Source organism: Papaver somniferum, chromosome 5, assembly GCF_003573695.1.
Source record: "Papaver somniferum cultivar HN1 chromosome 5, ASM357369v1, whole genome shotgun sequence".
Classification (NCBI taxonomy): Eukaryota; Viridiplantae; Streptophyta; class Magnoliopsida; order Ranunculales; family Papaveraceae; genus Papaver; species Papaver somniferum.
Genome location: NC_039362.1, coordinates 3,280,190 through 3,302,250, shown reverse-complemented (window position 1 = coordinate 3,302,250; position 22,061 = coordinate 3,280,190).

Here is a 22,061-nt window from a genome sequence, read left to right as displayed (position 1 = left end):
GAAACACCATGAAACTGAGGAGTTCCTTTAAAACGAAAGATATTTGTTCAAATGAAAAGATTTACATAAGATCAAGGAAAATAACAAATATATGAAAAAAAATATAAAACTGGGCGTGGGACTTGTCAAGGCATGGCCGGCCGGACGGTGGGCCTAATCCCCAGCGCCTTGGTCAATATTTTATTGTTTATTATTTTCTTTCCTATTTTGCATAGGTTCATCATCTCGTCGTATTTTGAAATACTTATTCGTGCTTTCAGGTGATTGCTAGTGCATCATTGTTGACTACACTTGCACCATTTGAGTCGGGGATTACTCGAAGGTAACTCAGACGCCTGCGTGTTGAATATTTATTACTAATCCATGGAATTCTGGTGAGAAGAGACATGAATTTAAGTAACGAAATATTATGAAAAACATTGAATATTTTTCGAGGATTCAGTGAATGAATCTAATAATTTAGGAATAATTAATTGATGGGTCTATACTAGTACGATCGTCTAGGAGCATTAATTATTCAGGAGGGATCGAGTGATATGAGCTTGTTGAAGCATCATATTCCCTCTATATGGTCAGGGAAAACATTGTTACATCCTGAAGACGTTATTGCTCTATACTAGCAGGCAAGCTGTCTAGGAGCCGTCTAATATTGTGATTCTATATAGAAGTAATTACTAAAATTGCTCAGCATTCATGAGATATGTCGTTGCCTCAGCTGAGAGACTACATATCCGCATATACTCTGAGAGACAGTATTCTCAGTCAGAGATTTGATGAGAGACATGAGTCTCAATACTCTCGTCTGATTGCTGGATCAAAAGTTTGTATAATTATGGGTTTACAATTTTATCCATTGTCGAAAATACACCATCTACATTAAGTCCCCTGCTTAGTGAGGAACAATCATGTTCCTCAGTCAGCATCAAATGGTGATTTTCCGGTCATAAACAATATAAGCAATTGAACTTAGTCGTACGTTACCGGATTTTTGATAGTACGAGCAAACCACGACTTGAATGAAGATCCCCGTGGAATGATAAAGAATCATCTAACGAGCATAAATTGGTGTTGAACCGCTGATTTTGATGACGGGACCTTGGTCGTTTAGGATTCGCGGGTCGGGCCCAATAAGGAAATCCTTGTGGAATTAGGTTTTGGAAATAAAATTTGATATAAAAGGAATTAATCCCTTTTTTTTATTTCACCTCAACAACCGGCCACCATATTTATCACTTCCTCATCTCCTTCACGTCTGTAACAGGAGAAAAAAATTCCGCCGGAGTTCGTTGTTGTCCGACCGCCGCACCACCGGCCGGCGTCGACTAGGTACGTAAAAAAAAATTTGTTTGCTGAAGTTTATGAGTTTCATGAGTTTTTCATGCCTTGATCATTATAAAATTATATACATATGCATATATGAGTGTAAGTTTTGTTGAAAACCCTTGTTTTTGAAAACGTATGTTCATTCGACTATTAGTTTGAGAAATTAATAATAATCCCTGATTTATGAGGAATTTTTTTTTATGCATAGACCTAGGTCCAGTGATAAAACTTTGTTTATGAGCTTTCATGAGAACCAAGGGTTTATCATAAAAGGTGTGAATTTTCACAAAACCGAAATAAACACTCGTTTTAAAGAATGACGATAGTACGAAGGAAAAAGTTATATATATATATATATATACTTGTGTCCAGTGATAAAATTTTTTTATGAGCTTTCATGGGAACCAAGATTTTATCACAAAATATATGAGCTTTCATAAACCTTCGTTTTAAAGAAAAACGCCCATACGAAGGAAAATAAAAAAAAATATATATATATATGTAGCCGTGACATATTATGCAAAATATGAAGACATATTTTATTCACATGAGTTTGTTCTCAGTAGAAAAAAAATTGGAAATTTACGTGAGTAATTAATTATTGCTTTGTAAAATCAAAACGTGGGCTTTGAGTAACCTTCGTAATTAGACAACTTATTTATGATGAAATATTGTCTTGGTATAAATTTCATAGTTCAGTTGTGGATGTTTACACTATGAAAATTGTGTCTATGATTTTATGTAAAATCTGAGTTTTATTCGTCTCTTGCAGTTTTCGAAGAAACGAACGATTTTTGAGGTGTTAACTCTTGGATTACCATCACAACTATTAGTGGAATCGTAAAAAAGTAAGAGTTAAGAATTACCATTTTGTATATGCTAGTATTTCCATTTGCATGATTCCATCATCTTGTTGAAGTTCATATCCGGATGATGAAGTAGGATATAATGTGAACTTTACAGCTACTTCGCAAGGATGTCTGATTCCCAAGCTAATGATGCTTCGAGGGATGAAATGTACGTTGATAATGACATCTCCATAGATGAAACATGTATGGATGATACTTCTGTTGGCGAAGAAGAATATGAAACCCCTGGAATTAAGAATGTTCCGAATATAGATGATGCGTTTTTTGAGGTTCAGCTGGGAACTGAAAAACGTCTCAAATCTCCAGCGTATTGTCTTCTGATAAATCCCAGAAATGTTACTCAGAAGAAATTGATGACTCCTAACATAGTGATCCGGTTTTATCTTGAACGAGGGATTTTCTTTGTGTCAATCATAGAGTTTAAGCTTTCTCAACGACCTCTGGAAAAATTATCTGGATGGGCAAGGCATATGCTGGGTTTTCCTCATGTCAGGGCTATGCTCAATCAGGCACAAGTGACAAGAGCTATTCAAGCCTCTGGAGACTTGTTCATTTTTCATGATGCGAGAGGTATTGTGGCTCTACTTGCTCGTTGGTGCATTCCCACTCATACCTTCATATGTAGATGTGGAGAGTTTACCATCACCTTAGAGGACGTGGTTGCCTTGTTGCATCTCCCAATCACGGGAAATTTCCCTTGGAATATTTCAGATGAGGAGACTGCAGTTTTGAACATCTTGACAGCTACAATGGAGGAAGTGAACAAGGCGTCTGGCAGCAAAGGTTGCTATGCTCACTGGTTAACGCGCTAGTGGCCAAAATACGAGGTTTCTTATAGTCCCATCGACGGTATGGTACCCATTGCTGCTTTCTTATGTTTATGGCTGTCCAGAGACATATTTGAAGACAGTGGAAACTTGTCGAAACCCTTAGTGATCCCTTTTGATATCAAGATGGCTCAAGGTGAGAAACTTCCAATAGGTAACCTATTCCTGGGTTCTTTGTATTCTAACTTAGACTCCTTGATTATAGACTCCAGTGTGTCGAATGGATTTATGAAGATTGAATGCTACGCCAACACGATGTTTATTCAAGATTTGATGTGGGAATATTTTAAGAATTATGCACCTATTACGCGTAATAATTTGCAAGGACCGAATGTTGATGCTCGTCACATCTTCTCTGAGAAAGATAATGCTAGGATTATGCACTGGTCTACAAAGCAGCCTCGGTCTAAAGCACGCCTCATTGATGTGTTACATGATGAATCTGAGTTTGACTTTCGCCCTTGGGTGTCCGTTCCTTCTTATGTTTCTCAGCTGACGACTTTCAATACTGGAGAGAGTATGGTTTTGACGTCTGGTGCGAATCTGAATGATGGCGAGAGATCTTTCATGTTGAATTGCACCCTTGGTCATTTGTTATCCGCTATATACGGAGAGATTTCAATGGAGAAATATAATATTGATAGAGCATCTCGACAAATGGGTATGGATCAGTGTGTTCCAACTTTTCGGAGGAGGAAGCCATCAGCTGAGCATCTTAGGACTCGTCTAGACCATACCCATGTGGAAGGAAGTAATTACTGGTTTCCTTGGTCTGAGAGATTTTCATATGTAACTCCAGGTTATGTAGACTTTTTGGATCAACAGCTTGAGCGGTTGCATGATTTCGTGAGGGATGGTCAGCCTCCAGTGAAGGATCCTCCTTCTGCTGAGATGATTTCTGGTCGACCAAGATTGAAGTATCTCTCTGGTGATAAACGAAAATCGTCTCCAGGATGTTCTCAGGTATGTTCCTTCGTATAATCTTCATAAAATTATGAGAATTGTATTCTAATTATGATGTTGAATTTAACCACAGGATGGTCGTAATGTAAGACCTCGAATCCATGTATATTTCTCAGAAACTGAAGCGGTTGTACACGGCGGAGAAGGCACGAAATTTTTTTATAAGTTGTTACCTAATACCGTAAAGTCCCCAGTTGTTTCTTTGGTGAGTTCTCAGTATTTTCCTTTGTTGCGACTTCTTATTGCCCGCATTGTTAGGATCATAAAACCAATATTTTTATTCCGTTGCAGAATTTTACTCCATCAAGTATCAATGGTCTTCGGTTCTCTGTCGCTGAGCAAACAATTTCTGATTTGAGCGACGAATAAGAAGCCATAAGTATTTCTTCGCATATTCAATTATGATGCTTTATAGTATTTCTTCGCATATTCAATTTCTGCTGAGAAGAGCCATGCATTGAAGTAACGAATAATTATGAAAAACATTGAATATTTTTCGAGGATTCAGTTAATGAATCTAATAATTTAGGAATAATTAATTGATGGCTCTATACTAGTACGATCGTCTAGGAGCATTAATTATTCATGAGGGATCGAGTGATATTAGCTTGTTGAAGAATCATATTCCCTCTATATGGTCAGAGAAAACATTGTTACATCGTGAAGACGTTATTGCTCTATACTAGCAGACAAGCTATCTAGTTGTGTTGTTACTGGTGAAGCCGCCGATTCGGAGTGGAGAGTAACCTAATTAGGCGAGATCTCCTACGTCCGCTCAGTTTAAAGTCTTTTTTGGGATTGAGAAGCTGTAAGAGTATCGTTGGTGGGAGCTTAGATAATTACGTTTTATCTTTTGTTTTTTATTGATTTGATTGACTAACGGTGGTTGAACTTTGATTGCACCTAGGTTGTTTATGCTTGAGAATCTTCTCTTCTGATATAAGATTCACTCAAACTAGTTCGAAGTTTCGACAGGGATATGTAGACTGTTGTTAGTGCTAAAGACGATCTTGTGATATTCCATTATTAACAGACTCCGTTCTGTGCGTGATTGATCACAAGATATTCAAGTAGTTGTGTGCAGGTGTTTATTGAAGATCTAAGAAGATTTGAAGACAAAGAATATATAGAAGATTTCTGACTTGGGTTTATAAATCTCTGGTGTGCACAATACTTTTTTCGGTAAAAGAGGATCCAATTACTAACAGGTTTATCCTTGTGGTAGATTGGATTGATTAGTTGTGTATATCGGCATCAATACAATTCTTTGTGATTAAAAGTATTGATTGCAAAATCTTAACGATTACCTTGGGTGATTGAACATAAGATAGATCTAAGGACCTGGCGAAAGAGTTTATGTTAAGATAAACAGAAAAGCCTTTGTCCAACTCATACCACTTGGTTGAAGAGAGTTGATACCAAACATATTTGTTGTTCCTTTACTGTTTGGATACAAACCAAATGAATTATTCCAAGTACGTGACTTGTTTACAGGTGAACTATAGGTTCAGTTGCTTGGTCTAAACTATACGAAGTTGGTTTAATTTTGTGTAGCGGCTTAATCCTGAGAGTATTCAATTCTGGACTAGGCCCCGGGGGTTTTCTGCATTTGAGGTTTCCTCGCTAAAAAAATTTTGCTGTGTCATTTACTTTATATTTCCGCATTTATAATTATTTTATTATAATTAAAGTAAATTATACAAACGTTAATTCCTATTTACTTGATAAGCAATCCTATTTTGTTTGGTTAACTCTGAAACTTCGTATCAAGTAAACATACTTCGTTGTTGTATTATCTCGATCTCGTATACATAGACGATCACACGAAGTATGAACCGATTAGTTGTATTTTCTCGACTCAGTCCATAAACAATCACTTTCGGAGAAAGGACTTATAGGAAGGAAAAGTTTATGCTTGACGTATATTTGGGCACCCACGCCTTTTCAATCTCTAGAGAACCGTTTACTTCTTTTCAAAAGAATATCCCTAAAATGTTTAGTGATCAACAAGCTGACTTGTCAAGATCTTCATCTGATGATTCAGTCTCAGAAATATCATCTTCAGAGATGCAAACACTTTTACTTTTATCAAGTAATTTAGTGTTCTTTTGTGTTTTAAAAGCAACATCCTTTCTAGATTTGGATGTATGCTCATGATCAAAGATATTTAATTTCCCAACCAGAACATTTCTGGAAAGAGTATCAAGGTTATTTCCTTCAATGATGGTATTCTTAGAATCGTATTTAGATGGCAGCGATCTGAGAATTTTCATCACAATGTCCTTTTCAGGAATAGTCTTACCAAATGCAAAGGATGCATTAACAATTTCAGACACTTTGTGTTTAAACTCATCAAATGTTTCTTCATCTGCCATACAAAGGTTTTCCCAGTTAGAATTTAGGTTTTGAAGCCTAGCTTCTTTTTCACAGGTATCCCCTGAAAATAAGGTTAGTAAGATTTCCTAGGCATCTTTAGACTTTAAGCATGTAGTCGCATGATGCTGAAGATCTGGGGTAATGGCATGTATGATAACATTTAATCCATCAGAGTTTTGCTTTGGAACAAGAATTTCTTCTGGAGTATATGCACCTATATCCTTAGGTCTAGACACATCTCCTTCTGTATCAACCAGATGATTATAGTCATTGACAACACGTACCCATGTTTGAAAATCACGAGCTTGAAGAAAAGCACGCATAGAATTTTCCACCATATGTAGTTTGAGCCATCGAAGAATGGCGGTACGTTTATAAAGATATAATTCATGTCCATATAGTCAGATCGCTACAAACACAGACTTATAAGGTCTTTAAATGTGTTTGCCTGCTCTGATACAAATTCAAAAAGTGGGGGTCTAACAACCACACCCAATATTTCTCTTAGCAATATGTATGGACTAACTCTAATATACTTTCAAGAGAATCAACTAGACAGTCAGACTCAATCTTAATAAAAGTATATCAAAGAGTTATATCTCACTTTCTCAATTCAATACTTAGTCAAGCAAATAGAAATCTGCGAGTCTAATTGAATACAAGAGAAATTACTTGAACGGTACCAAAGACCAATGTTCAAGGATCAATCAACTTCCAATCAAAAATCAAAGGTTGGATTTTACAATTGATTGATACAACGCACAACCTGTGATATTTCAGTTATATAAAAAAATATGATGCGGAAAAGAAATAACACAGATACTAGAAGTTTTGTTAACGAGGAAACCGCAAATGCATAAAAACCACGGGATCTAGTCCAGATTGAACACACACTATATTAAGCCACTACAGACACTAGCCTACTACAAACTAACTTCGGTCTGGACTGTAGTTGAAACTCAATCAATCTCACACTGATCCAAGATACTATTGCGCTCATTACATCTCTGATCCCAGCAGGATACTGCGCACTTGATTCCCTTAGTTGATCTCACCCACAACTAAGAGTTGCTACGACCCAAAGTCGAAGGCTTTAATAAACAAATATGTATCACACAGAAAATTCTACGGTAATAAATAAATTTGTCTCCCACAGAAATACCTACGAGTTTTTGTTCCGTCTTTTGATAAATCAAGGTGAACATGAACCAATTGATAACATAGACTTATATTCACGAAGAACATCCTAGAATTATCAATCACCTCATAATAAACTTAATCGACTAGCGAAACAAGTTACTGTGGAATCACAAACGACGAGACGAAGATGTTTGTTACTACTTGTATGTCTTGCCTATCGGAGAAATCAATCTCAAGCCAATCTTACGATTGTACTCAAATACGATAGAAACAACAAGTTCAGATCAGGCAACTACAGAGAAAATAGCTGGGTTTGGATTCACAATCCCAATAAAGTCTTCAAGTCGTTAACCAAAAGGGTCTCGAGAAGAAACCTAAGGTTAAAGTAGAATCGACTCTAGCTAATACAACTAGTATCACACATGAGGTGTGGGGATTAGGTTTCCCAGTTGCTAGAGTTCTCCTTTATATAGTCTTTCAAATCAGGGTTTGCAATCAATGTTAGCTTAGTAACAAAGCATTCAATATTCACCGTTAGATGAAAATCTGATTAGATTCAAGATAATATCTTTAAACCGTTATATTGAACTTAGCTTGTTACACACAAATGAAATACACGTTTATTTAGGTTTGTGTAACCATACCCAAACATGTACACTTAGTTGGTTCAACAGTAGTTAACCAAATGGTTAGCCATATGAGCACTTCCATATTAATTATATTCTTTTTTACCAAAACTAGTTCAAATGACTCAAATGAACTAGTTAGAGAGTTGTTCAATTGCTTAGGTCTTATAGAAGTATACAAGACACAATTGAAGCAAAAACGATTTGATTCACTTGAATCAATTCATGAACTGTACATCCACGGTTTGCAAACATTCATTCCTTAATTTATATAAGTTTAAGTTCACGAATAATCATTTTTAGAAGATAACAAACCTAAGTACGCGAACTGGTACGCGGACTTAAGTACCTGAAATGAGTTTTTTTTAAGTTCATAAACTCCAGCATATTTTCACGGGACGTGAACTTCCGATGGTGTGCGTACTGGTATGCGGACTTTAGTTCCGGTTTTCCTGAGCAGCAAAGTACGCATACTTTGGTTCAAGGAATAAGGACTTACACACATATGTGTTACCACAAAATGTTTATATCCTTCCAAGGTTATATATTCTAAACTCTCATTTCAATCATTGAAACATTCTTAGAGGATGTTATATGATTGTTATTCACAAACTATTTTTCGTCAAAGCCATTTTCAAGTAATTGAAACTTATTATGACTTTCGTCATTAGTAAAGATGAACTTGGCCAAAGCAAAAGCTTACGAACACATATTTCGAGAAAATCTACGCGAGATAAACTCGGCTCGAAATACCAAATTTGTATAACCAAAGTTTATATAGTAATACGACTTTTTTTTCTCAAGATAGGAGATAGAGTAGATAGATTTTTGAGTGATAGATAAGTTCAAGTCTCCATATACCTTTTAGTCGATGAAGTTCAACCAGTTCCTTGAGTAGTTCTTCGTCTTTGTATGATGATCGCCATGGAGTCTTGAGCTCAACTACATTATCCTAGTCTGAGACTTAGCTATAAGTAGACTAGAAATCAAGACGTATAGTTTTGATCACTAACATTGAAAAACATGCTTGAGATAGCGACGCATTCGAGTTCGACCGAGCAGTTTTCTAATACTAAGCCACAACCAACGTCATCTCCTAAACCATGCTCAGAAACATAAAGATCCTCCTCGGCAGCAATAAGATCCACAACCAAAGTGTCGCATAAGGACCGGAGAACACGCCAGAAATCACCACTATATTGCACCACCCTTCGAGCAGGTTCTTTTCCCACATGATGTACATCCGCTCCAGCCTATAAGAGAACACAGGCGTAAGACAAGAAACACAAGCAGGGCATCAAAAGTTTTATAAACACTAAGATATGATCATATAATCCTTATCTTCGCATGTATTGGCTTAATCACACCAATCGAATTCTTTCTATTTTTTTTCCTGGTAGCCTCGGAGTTACCAACATATCCAGGACCAGTCCTAGCAGCAAAACCTGGAGTTGCCCCAACAGAAGAAGCAGAGGTAAGCTGCAAAGAAAAAGTCATAGACGCTTAGCAAAACAAGGGTGAAAAATAAACCTCCGCAAAAGACGAAGGTTACAAGGACGATGGTTATCTCAGGAAAAGTAGATGGGTTAAAAACCCAAGGCTGATATCCATCATACTTCGCAGGTAGAGATAAAGTCATACGAGGGACGATGGGATCTGCGGTGGTAAACCAACGACCCAAGGACCCATCATAAGAAAAGGAGTACGATCGTAACACTTATCGCGACCAACACAAATACATACAGGCAATTCAAAGGGAAAAGAAAGATCCTCGACAACGACTTCTACTACCTCAGGCACCTCAGGTATCTCAGTTTTCTTAGGGGGTGGAGAGAGCGTAACATCAGGATGATCCATCCACGGAGGAGGCTCAGTCAACGATAGGCCTCGGATCTTTACATGTAGGATTCTTTGAAAGTCTCCTGATTCCTAGCACCAGCAGGAAGAACAATTCCTCAAAAATGGGGGATCGAAATTACAGTCAACTCAAAAACATGATTGGGGAAAAAATAATAGTACTTTGGGCGTGGGTTTAGCAAAACCAACCAAACAAAATGACTTCATCCTCCCAAAAAGCAAAATGGAATATGATTGATCACCACATTCAAAAATTTGCAGATAAAAAGAAATCATGATACATTCATGGTGAAAATGCAAAATGGAAGCAAACCCAAGTTCTCATACAACGTGGAGAGACATAAGAATCAAAATTCTCACATGCAAATACAACAACAACTTCAAGCAGCCAAAGGAAGAGCAACAGAACCAAGCATGGAAAATACGGAAAACTACATCAAAATCAAAGGGTGAGTATGTGCTAACCCAATTGATGAATAATGAGCAAGATCTTTGGAAGACACGGAGTGTACCAACAGTTGGCAGAAAAGGGGACGAAAATTAGTGGGATAGAGAGCGACAGTTCAAAAGGAGAAGAGGAAGTTAATGAAATTCCTTCTCTTATATGCGGATGGAGAATCCAAAAATTTGAATGTCCCCAAATTCAAGGGGAAGTTATGGCATGAAAAGATACATGGGGATCACCCAACCGGTACGTGCAAAAATGGCGGCGTTGCGGAAGTTTTTTCTTCCAATCCTACCAAACAGTAGAATATGAAAGAAAATGGGCAAACCGTGAATATCAATATTCTGCGGAGCACATGTCACAGTTTCAGTGGTCGCATGCAATATAATTGTGTAGCCCTTGCTATACAGAGAAACCTGAGTAGCAGAAGACACCTTCGCAGATCGATCTACTTTATCTTATCCCCAAAAGTTATACCTCGACGACCAAAATAGAAAAGTAAAGCCTAGTATAGAGAGAGGCAGCTGGCGAAGGGATAGAGGTGGATGATATATCTAATCGGCATTAAATGCACAAATCTCTTATCTACACGCTTAATCAAAGCACGTAGAGAGAGATGAGGTGGAAGAGTCTAACTGGCGAAGGTTACGATGAGCAAAGGTACAATCTGTACTGAGGCTGGGAAGTTCCCGAAGGAACGTGGGTCAGCTGAGGTGGTAGAGGCCGACTGGATATAGCACGTGGTGAACGAAGGTGCCATTTGTAAGGAAGGTATATCAGGGAACGATGGATCCAAAGACAGCAAAGATATACCTGGAACATAAGGGGCTATAAATACCAAGCTTCACTAACAAACCAAGGTCATTTAATATCTAGGAGAAGAAGATCTATTCTTAAGCTTATACCTCTTTAATGTTTAGAACTTAAGTATTTACTTCAACTTGAGTTATCTCTATTACTTTGGGAAGCATTTAAGATCTTTGTAACCACCACAACTTAATACAAACAATCACTCATTACCTCGTGGACAAAAGTCCAAAAACCATGTATTCTGTTGTGTCTCATGATAAATTAGTAGCATTTACATTATATTCGTGTTCTTCGTTATTATTGTGATCTTGAATACCTTTTATTACTTAGAATTATCAGTTCCATAGAGATATCAATACTACTTAGTATATGATTCTCTGAGCACATTACGTAGACTATGGGAAAATTAGTAGTCACAATTGATATTCTGATTTTTTTCATTACTTTAGTGAAAACTCGATTATAAATTCAGAAAGCTTTAGTTCTTATTCATTTTCTTACAATAGAGAGTGAGGGTCCAATATATCAAAATAGAAAATTAGACCTAAGCCCAAGTCCATCAAACCAGCCCATTAATCTAACGTCTAGTCCACCAGAGTCAACTAATGCTCAATAACAGTCAAAGGGTCAACTAACGGTAAACGTCCAGTCAAGGTCAGGTCAACTGGTCCAGGTCAATTCAAGGGTCAACTTAGTCAAGTCTGATCTAGGCTTACTGATTCAATTCTGGGTTAGAACGATTCAACTCAGTCAGATGGTCTGAGTCAGGTAAGTCAGGTTCACAAATAACTCAATCAGATAGACTGAGTCAGAAGCACTAGATCAAGTCATCTAAGCTGAAAGTTTCATACCAAAACTATAACACGAAGCTAAGTTGAAAGGTTTACAAAGACAATTTCATTTGATCAATACACATACTAGTCGATCTAACTGAAAAGGCGAGGGTACACATATATACCTCAAGCTAAAACTTCTCCTTCCCATAAGTCCTTTTTCCGAAAGTGATTGTCTATGGACTGAGTCGAGACAATATAACTAATAGGTTCACACTTCGTGTGATCGTCTATGGATACGAGATCGAGACAAAAAAACAACGAAGTATGTTTACTTGATACAAAGGTTCGTACTTAACCAAACACAATAGGATTGCTTATCAAGTAAATAGAAATTAACGTTTGTATGATTTACTTTAATTATAATAAAAAAATTATAACGCGGAAAAAATAAAAGTAAATGACATAGCAAGATTTTGTTAACGAGGAAACCGCAAATGCATAAAAACCCCGGAACCTTGTCCAGATTTGAATACTCTCATGATTAAGCCGCTATACAAAATAAACCAACTTCGTATAGTTGAGACCAAGCAACTAAACCTATAGCTCACATAGTTCCGTCTGTATTCCCACGCCTCCGACCTGTAAAAAAGTCACGTACTTGGACCAATTCATTTGGTTCGTATTCCAAACAGTAAAGGAACAACAAATCTGTTTGGTATCAACTCTCTTCAACCAAGTTATATGAGTTGGACAAAGACTCTTCTGTTTATCTTAACATAAACTCATTTGCCAGGTTCCAAGATCTATCTTATGTTCAATCACCAAAAGGTAATCGTTAAGATTTTCCAATCAATACCTTTGATCCCAAGGAAACGTATTGATCCCGATCTACACAACTATTATATCAAAATACCACAAGGATAGATCGATTATAGTTGGATCCTCTTTTACTGGAACAAGTATTGTGCACACCAAAGATTTATCTAACCAAGTCAAAAATCTTTTATCTCTTCTTTGTCTTCAAATCTTCTTAGATCTTCAATAAACACCTGCACACAACTACTTGAATCTCTTGTGATAAATCACGAACATGACGGATTCTGTTAACAATGGATTATCACAAGATCGTCTTTAACACTAACAACAGTCTAAAGATCCCTGTCGAAAGTTCAACCACCGTTAGTCAATCAAATCAATATGAAAACAAAAGAAAAACTGCAATTATCTAGTTTCCCACCAACGGTACATGCTAGAGCTTCTCAATCCCAAAGAAGACTTTAAAATGAGCGACCGTAAGAGACTTCGCCTAATTACTCTCCTCTCTGAATAGGCGGCTTCACCAGTAGCAGTACAACAGAGAATGTTTACTGTCACTAAGGATCAGTTTTCCCGAAATGCAAACTTCAAGTATTTATAGACAATGAAGTTTGGACACCAAGGAATTTCCAAAACCGAAAATATTCTCAAGATATTCTATAATAATATCTAAATTCGGTTTTCATAATTCCTGAGAATGCTTTGTCCTAAATAATGATCGAAAATCTCCTTGGAAAATATTTAACTAGCAAATGCACATTACTAATTATTATTTGCCATATATAATTAAAAACCTTAATTAAAAGATACTTAACTTATTTAATTTCGATCCTTGGATTTACTTCATTCTTAGCCGTTAAGGAATATCTTTGAACAATAAAAATATACGCATTAGTGCAGGCGTTCAAAGTGTGTCGATATCCTTACTTTGTAAGTCATCTTTCATACTTACACACTTAAAACCGATTTACCACACTTCCAAACAAGTTTATAATTGGTTCATCTGACTTTCAAGAGCTATGCGATTGATTAAGAACTTCTCAATCATAAATCATGGGGTTAACATTTCTACCAAAACAAGTTTCGGTTCTACCTCGATGTGAGTATTGTGCATAGTCACACTAGCTTTCCAAAATTCGGTTGACTAGGTACTAGAACCGGTTACCCACATATATACGGTATCTAACTCATATGTGTTGCACATATTCATAGGGTCGGTTCCCCTTTGCCTAAAAATGTGTTACACATGTCCATAGGATCCCCTTTATGTTATAAACCTTGCTACACTCCATACAAGGATCGATTCCCCTTTGTGTTGTGTTGCACCTCTTACTAGGATCGGTTCCCCTTTACCCAGTGTTAGGCCTTACAAACTACACAAACTCGATCATACCAACAGGTGAATACTTATGCTCGGTTTCATTAATAAAATTCATACCAATACAAAAGTTAGGCCTCATGTGAATAGTTTTACCAAGAACACAAACAAGTCATGAGCGGTTATACTAATCACACATATTGGTCGTTCATAAGATATGTAATGAAGAACGTCCCCAACAACGCCTGGCGATTTCCTTTTCGGTTCATGAACTTACTTCCTTAAAACACATGTAAGAACATTATTTCCTATGATGAAATCCTCACCTCATACCCATACATAATCACAATAGCATTCATACAATTATGTTGATGTCTTATCTACAAAGTTTAGTGGTTAAGCAATAAACCTCGTATTGTATTCATTAATACTATGTCTATCTAGAGTGTTCATGCTTCGCAGTTTTGTTTTCAATATGCATGACTTGAAAGATACGTTAGGGAATGAAACAGTTCAAGTAAAATATCACTAACCTCAAGTGGAAGGATGATGTTGTGGTTGTAGCTCCGTACTTCTTCACTTCTTCAAGTCTTCGCAATACTTGTAATGTCTCATATCCTAATACTTTCAAGCTAACCTATACGAAGTTGACTCTAGTACATTTAATCAAGTGACTCTTATATGAGTTTTGGTTCACTAAAATATGACAACCAAACTTGACATACCAATGCTTGGTGGTTTCAACTGAGCTATGCTCTAATAGTCTCCCCCTTGGTCAATTTTAATGACAAAACTCTTACAATCATATGGATAAACAAATTACAAAAATTTATTACACATACGCTTACCGAATTCAACAGCGCATAACCTGCATACATTCAATCCTTAAAAATACAACAGTTGTTGACATTATAAGAACAAAGATCATACTCCACCTAAAGATGAGATAGGTAGATTTGAAATACTCACGTATTTTTTATACCAAATCATATGATATGTTACTTCCCCATAGTCTGTGCTTTTCCTCTTTCGTTAGATAAACGTTCAAGCACCACTGTCCTCTTCCCTAGTGACACCAATCTATATAAAATCGATACCAGTATCACCTGTTTACTCCATATATTTCTCCCCCTTTTGTCACAAAATGACAAAGAAACGAAAAAATAAAGGACAACACGAAAAGGATCTTACAAATCTCAAAATAGACTTGCAACCAATTGAGTCAAGCACGAGGGTTCCACACACCATTTTTGATAACCAATATCAAAACCGAAACTACAAAGTAATTATGTTTTGATATGTTATCATGGAAAAAATTTCCCAAATCAATTTTCCCAACTAGTTTATCAAACCAAAAATCAACTAAGAACCTTAGTTCCTTTCCTAACCCGATTGTATAAATACAACCACTTCATTCGATAAGACCAAAACAAAGATAAACTTTATTTTTCTCATCAGGTTCTAATTATCCATATAACTTAGACCTTTAGATTTTTTAAACAAGACAAATACTAGGTTAGTAAACTAGCATTTCCTTGTTTAGGCATTCGATTATACCTGAATAACCGAAACCTCCACTTTGATAAGTCTATTTAAGATCATAATTAACTTAGTTTATTTTATCCGAAATCGAATTGGAAAAAATAACTCATCCCGTCAACATATTTTTTTGTTAATCCATAAATAATTCATACAAACAAAAAAAATCAACTTGCTTAATTATTCACCTCAACCGGAAGCAATTGAAACAACATAAACATTAAAGCACTGCAATTGCACCGTAAAATTTTGTTAGCCTAAACGATTGATACCACACAACAAAGTAAGATAACAATAGTTTTTCTTAAACGGAACCAATTTAATCACACACACACATAATGGAATAAAACATCAATTGTACAGAAATTTTGTTAAGCAAAAGCAAAAAGATATAAGCAATAACATTAGGCTTTTCTTAAACAGGAAAACAATTAACTAACAAGATTGTTACCTCAATTTCGCATCCAACTTCTCAATATGATCGCATCTTATTCTTCCAGGGAGAATTGATATCGAAATACCATTATGTTGTCATCCTTATAAAAAAACAAAAGAATAACAACAACCAACCTTTACCAGAGAAAGGTTGAAAATCGGTTTTTAACTTTTGCAAGCAAAAGTTGAAAACCGAACACACAAGGTACTAATGTACCTTGACAATCCCTATGGATTTCCTTAGATTTTCTAACTTTGCTCTATATAAGGGTTTTGTGAGAATATCAGCTAGCTAACGCTCAGATGGAACATATTCCAATTTGATAATACCATTCTCATATAATTCTCTAATAAAGTGATATATGATATCTATGTGTTTAGTTCGAGAATGTTCAACTGGATTTTCAGTCAACCGAATAGCACTTGAATTATCACACAATATATTCATGGTGAAAATATTTATCCCATAATCAATGAGCATTTGCTTCATCCACAAAAGTTGGGTACAACATGTACCATCAACAATGTATTTTGCTTCACAGATTGACAAGGACTGTGAATTCTGTTTCTTGTTATGCCAAGATACAAGATTTTGACCAACATAGAAACAACCACCAGAGGTGCTTTTTTGATTGTCTACACATCCTGCCCAATCGGCATCATAATACACAACAAGATTATTGCTTGTATCCATAGAGTATGATATACCATAATCTATAGTACCTTTGACGTATCTAATGATTCATTTCACAGCTTTGAGATGTGATTCTCTAGGATCTGCTTGAAATCTAGTACATCATCCCACACTAAAAGAAATTTCCGGTCTTGTTACAGTTATATACAACAAGCTCCCTATCATAGATCTATATAATTTCTGATTAACTGATTTTCGCCTAGATTTGATTGAAGTTTTCCAGTAGTTGGCATTGGAGTTGCCATAGGTTGAGAATCTTTTAGTTTTCAACTAAATTCCTTGCATATTTTTCTTGAGAAAGAAGAATATAATCTTTTTGTTTCTGTATTTGCAACCCGAGAAAATATGATAATTCTCCTACGTTACTCATTTCGAATTATCCACTCATAAGGTTCGGAAATTCATATGTTAGAGCCTTTAAGGTGGAACCATAGATGATGTCATCTACATATATTTGTGCTACAAGCACGTTTTTTCTACACCACTTGGTGAAAAGTGTTTTTCAGCACCACCTCTGGAGAATCCCTTTTGAAGCAAAAAGGAAGTTAATTTATCATACCAGGCTCTTGGAGCTTGCTTTAGGCCATAAAAGGCCTTATTGAATATAAAAACATAATATGGGAATAATGGATCTTCAAACCCTTTAGGTTGAGCAACAAACATTTCTTCTTTTAAATCCCCATTCAAAAAAGCATATTTAAAATCCATTTGGAAGAGTTTTATCTTAAGATAACAAGCATATGCAAGTAATAGTCTTATTGATTCTAAACGAGCAAAGGTTTCATCAAAATCACTACCTTTTATTTGCGAATATACTTGAGCAACGACCCTAGATTTATTTCTTACAATGGTTCTGAATTCGTTTGATTTGTTCTTGTAGATCTACTTTGTTCCGACAATGTTTACTCCTAGTGGCTTAGGAACAAGTTTCCATACTTATTATCTTTTAAACTGATTGAGTTCTTCGTGAATTGAGTTTACCCAAGCAGTCTCACTGAGTGCTTCATCAACATTTTTGGGCTCTATTGAAGAAATAAAACATGAATAGTGATAGACATTCTGAAGTTCTCTTCGATCCGATTCGACCTAACAGGAACTTTCTATGTCAATTCGAGAAAGTGTCTATCTATGTAATTTCAAGATTTGAGTTTTGGTTCTAGAGAATCGGATACCCATGAAGGGGAAAACTGGCTTTCTTCTTTATTATGATATTTCTCGGTATCACTCACGGCATATCATTCCATGTCTCACTGACTCTATCTACTTACTGGCCTCTGCTTTTTCTGACGAATTCCATTGACAAGGCGTGACTTTCCCCTTATGTAAGACGCCGATTTGACGACTCAGTACATGGATGTCACGAGTCTATTAGCAGCCCATGTGCTTTCGTACACGATCCTGTTCTATCGCTTGCTATTCGCCTCGGGAAGAAATGGCATTGAGAAGCGTTGCTGACTTAACAGTGAGGTTTCCGCATAACAAGGCTTGCAACGTCTTTTCACGCCGAAGAACGAGCATACATCGAATGATTGATTTCTATTTCTCGTTATCGTGGAATTCGTCATCAAGAAGGATCGCCCTTACATGGGCAACGAACTCACACTAATGCAATAAAAAGTGATAGTGAATGCATGTAGTCTCGAGCCAAATAACAGAAAAGGGATCAAGAAAGAAAAGGATAACATATTGATTCCAGTAGACCTGAAGATCTCAGGATGATTATCTACCGCCTCGTGTTCGCGCCACAACCATCTCTTTTTGATAGGTTCTTTGGAACGATGCCTGCTGGTGAAACGGAAATTTTAAACCATTTAAACCATCTAAATCATGTGGAGGAGGCTGGTAGCACACACAGGGAGTTAACTAATTAGCAGCCGGATTGTAAAAAATCAATATATCTCGAGACTAAGTAAGAGCATATGAAGAGCAATGGCACCTTAACTCACTCCTATATGTTCACTTTGCACCGTTCAGAATTGGACCATAACGGAATTTCGGTCTATACCGCCACCATATCTCTACTATGTTAATATGAGGTGAGTCATGGCACAAAAGCAGCTCTCTTTGGTTATTGCCTTCTTCTCCCAAGTTTCCTTTGTTGCATCCATCCATTGCCAGGTTTATCTCTAATGTGATGAAAGTGGGTCTCAAAAAGGGATATAGTAGGTTCAAATTGTCTTTCTTAGGAAGTTTACTGACTCATATGTTCTACACCAGATTTTATTTCTTGGAAAAGGTACTCCCAACTAGCTCAAACCTAAACTAAATTTCAGCAGACATTTCAAGGTAACCAACAGATGTAGAGGCTCCAGCTAACCGATCACTTGAACCAACACAAGAAAATATAACATAACCAAGGTCACCAGCTGATGTCAACCCATCAATCCATGCTGATCTACCCAACCTTGAAGCCAATTTCGCTATCGCCAAATTAAATGCGTCCCAAGCCGAAATATCACAAGTACCGCCTCGTCCCGAGCGCTCGATCAGTGATCTATTACGCACTCTTTCAAGGGTGGATTCTTCTAGGAAAACCTCCTGGCTGTCTCTGCACCCCTACCTCCTTTATCACATTACTCTAGCATTGGCATCTCCAATGATGTCTCCAGTCGAGTGTCTTTGACGTACCCATTTGGCATGTTTTTGAACAATATTTTCGGTATCATTGGGTTGTTCAACAATACTTTCATTATCATCTTTCTTATCAGTGTGACTAATTAAAGGAACAACATATGTTTCGACTTCAGTCTGCTTTTATTTAGTAACAGTTTCATAGGGAGGAAGATCTGTTGTAGTGTGATTGTCTTGGAAAAAATCACTAATGTCATCAATGACTACATTAATTGATTACATCATGACTTTGCTTCTGAGATTGTATACCCTGAAAGCACGACTATCAGAAGCATACCCACGAAAAATTCCTTCATCACTTTTGGAATCAAATTTTCCTCTATGTTTTAACATTTACTACCGAAAACCCTTAATAGCTTAGATTGGGTTTTCATCCATACCATAATTCATATGGAGTGTTTAGAGTTTTTGATCTTAGATAAACTCTATTTATAAGAAAGCAAGTTGTAAAAACAGCTTCTCCCCAAAAGGTTAATGGTAGGTTTTTATTATGTAGCATTACTCTTGCCGTTTCTTGAATATATTTATTCTTTCTCTCTGCTACTCCATTTGTCTGAGGTGTAATAGGAGCAGAAAATTGATGACTGATGACTTATTCCAAGACTATTGTAGTATTCATATACTTCTATATCCTTGAATTTTGTACCACGATCGCTCCTTATCTTCTTAAGCTTGCTACCTTGTTCATTTTGAATTCTATTCACAATGATTTTGAACTCTTCAAGAGTGTCATTTTTGTGCTTTGAGAAAGAAACCCAAGTGAACCGTGTATAATCATCTACCATCACTAAAGTATACCTATTTCCTCCAACTGAAGCTTGTTGGATTGGACCGAATAGATCCATATGAATAAGATCAAGACGAGCACGAGTGGCTATATCTCGAGAAGGTTTATGTGGAACTTTCTTTGCTTACCTTTTTGGCATGCACCACAAACACCTTCTACTTTAGTGTTAATTTTTGGAACGCCTTTGACAAGTTCACAATTAATGAGCTTACCTAGCATTCGGTAGTTGATATGACCAAAGCGTTCATGCCACAAATGAGTTGACTCAACCTTAGTCAAGTTACAGTATAGATTGGACTGTATATCAAGGAGATAACAATTATTCATACTTCTTCGTCCTCGAAAAAATACTTTTCCGGACTTATCTACAATATCACAACCCTTCATATTGAAGATAACTTTGTAACCTTTATCACAAATTTGACTAACAGACAGAAGATTGGCTTTCATTCCTTTAACGTAAACAACATCATGAATTTCTGATATACCTGGAAGTTTGATAGTGCCATTTTTTCTAATAAGATCTCCAAAGGTCATGGATCCTCCTTTGTAGTCTTCTGTTTTTATGAACCAAGAGAGATCACCTGTCATATGTCTATTCCAACTACTATCCAGAAACCTTTGGAAGGGTGAGGTTGTTTTAAGTTCAAATGCTCCAAGAAAATGTTCACCAGAACTTTGATGGTTTGTTAAGTTCTTAAAAAGATCATTAACACGGTTAATCAGGCATTTTGTAAAACAAATTTTCTGATTTAAAAAATTTCATCCCCTTTCCAAAAAGTTCATGGTCTGATTTTTATTCGACTGTTTAAGAAGTATGGATGAAAAGATTGGGGATTCATGAGAATCCCTTGATTCAGATTCATTAGTGTTTTTCACCTGTTTTCTATAATCATGATTTCTGATATCATCAGTAAATGACAGGTTATGTTCAATCCTTTTATCTAAAATTTGACGAGAGTAGAAGGATATTCCCCAGAGTCCCTTTTTAGATCATCTAAAATCTTTAAAACGTTAATTGAATCATTCATCTGACTCAAATTATTATAGAATGGATCGCACCAAACACAAATTGTTAGATCTTTTTGTGTTTGCCTGCTCTGATACCAATTGAAAAGGAAAGGGTACCCAAATATACCTCAATCTAAAACTTTTCCTTCATATAAGTCCTTTCTCAAAAAGTGATTGTCTATGGACTGAGTTGAGACAATACAACTAATCAGTTCACACTTCGTGTGATCGTCTATAGGTACGAGATCGAGACAATACAACAACGAAGTATGTTTACTTGATAAAAAGGTTCGGACTTAACCAAAGACAATATGATTGATCATCAAGTAAATATGAATTAACGTTTGTGTGATTTACTTTAATTATTATAAGACAATTATAATGCGGAAAATAAAATTAAATGAGACAACAATATTTTGTTAACGAGGAAACCGCAAATGCAGAAAAACCCTGGGACCTTGTCCAGAATTGAATACTTTCATGATTAAAGACGCTATACAAAATAAACCAACTTCGTATGGTTGAGACCAAGCTACTAAACCTATAGTTCACCTAGTTCCGTCTGTATTCCCACGCCTCCGACCTGTAAACAAGTCACGTACTTTGACCAATTCTTTTGGTTCGTATTCCAAACAGTAAAGGAACAACAAATCTGTTTGGTATCAACTCTCTTCAACCAAGTGATATGAGTTGGACAAAGGCTCTTCTGTTTATCTTAACATTAAACTCCTTTGCCAGGTTCCAAGATATATCTTATGTTCAATCACCAAAAGGTAATCGTTAAGATTTTGCAATCAATACCTTTAATCCCAAGGAAA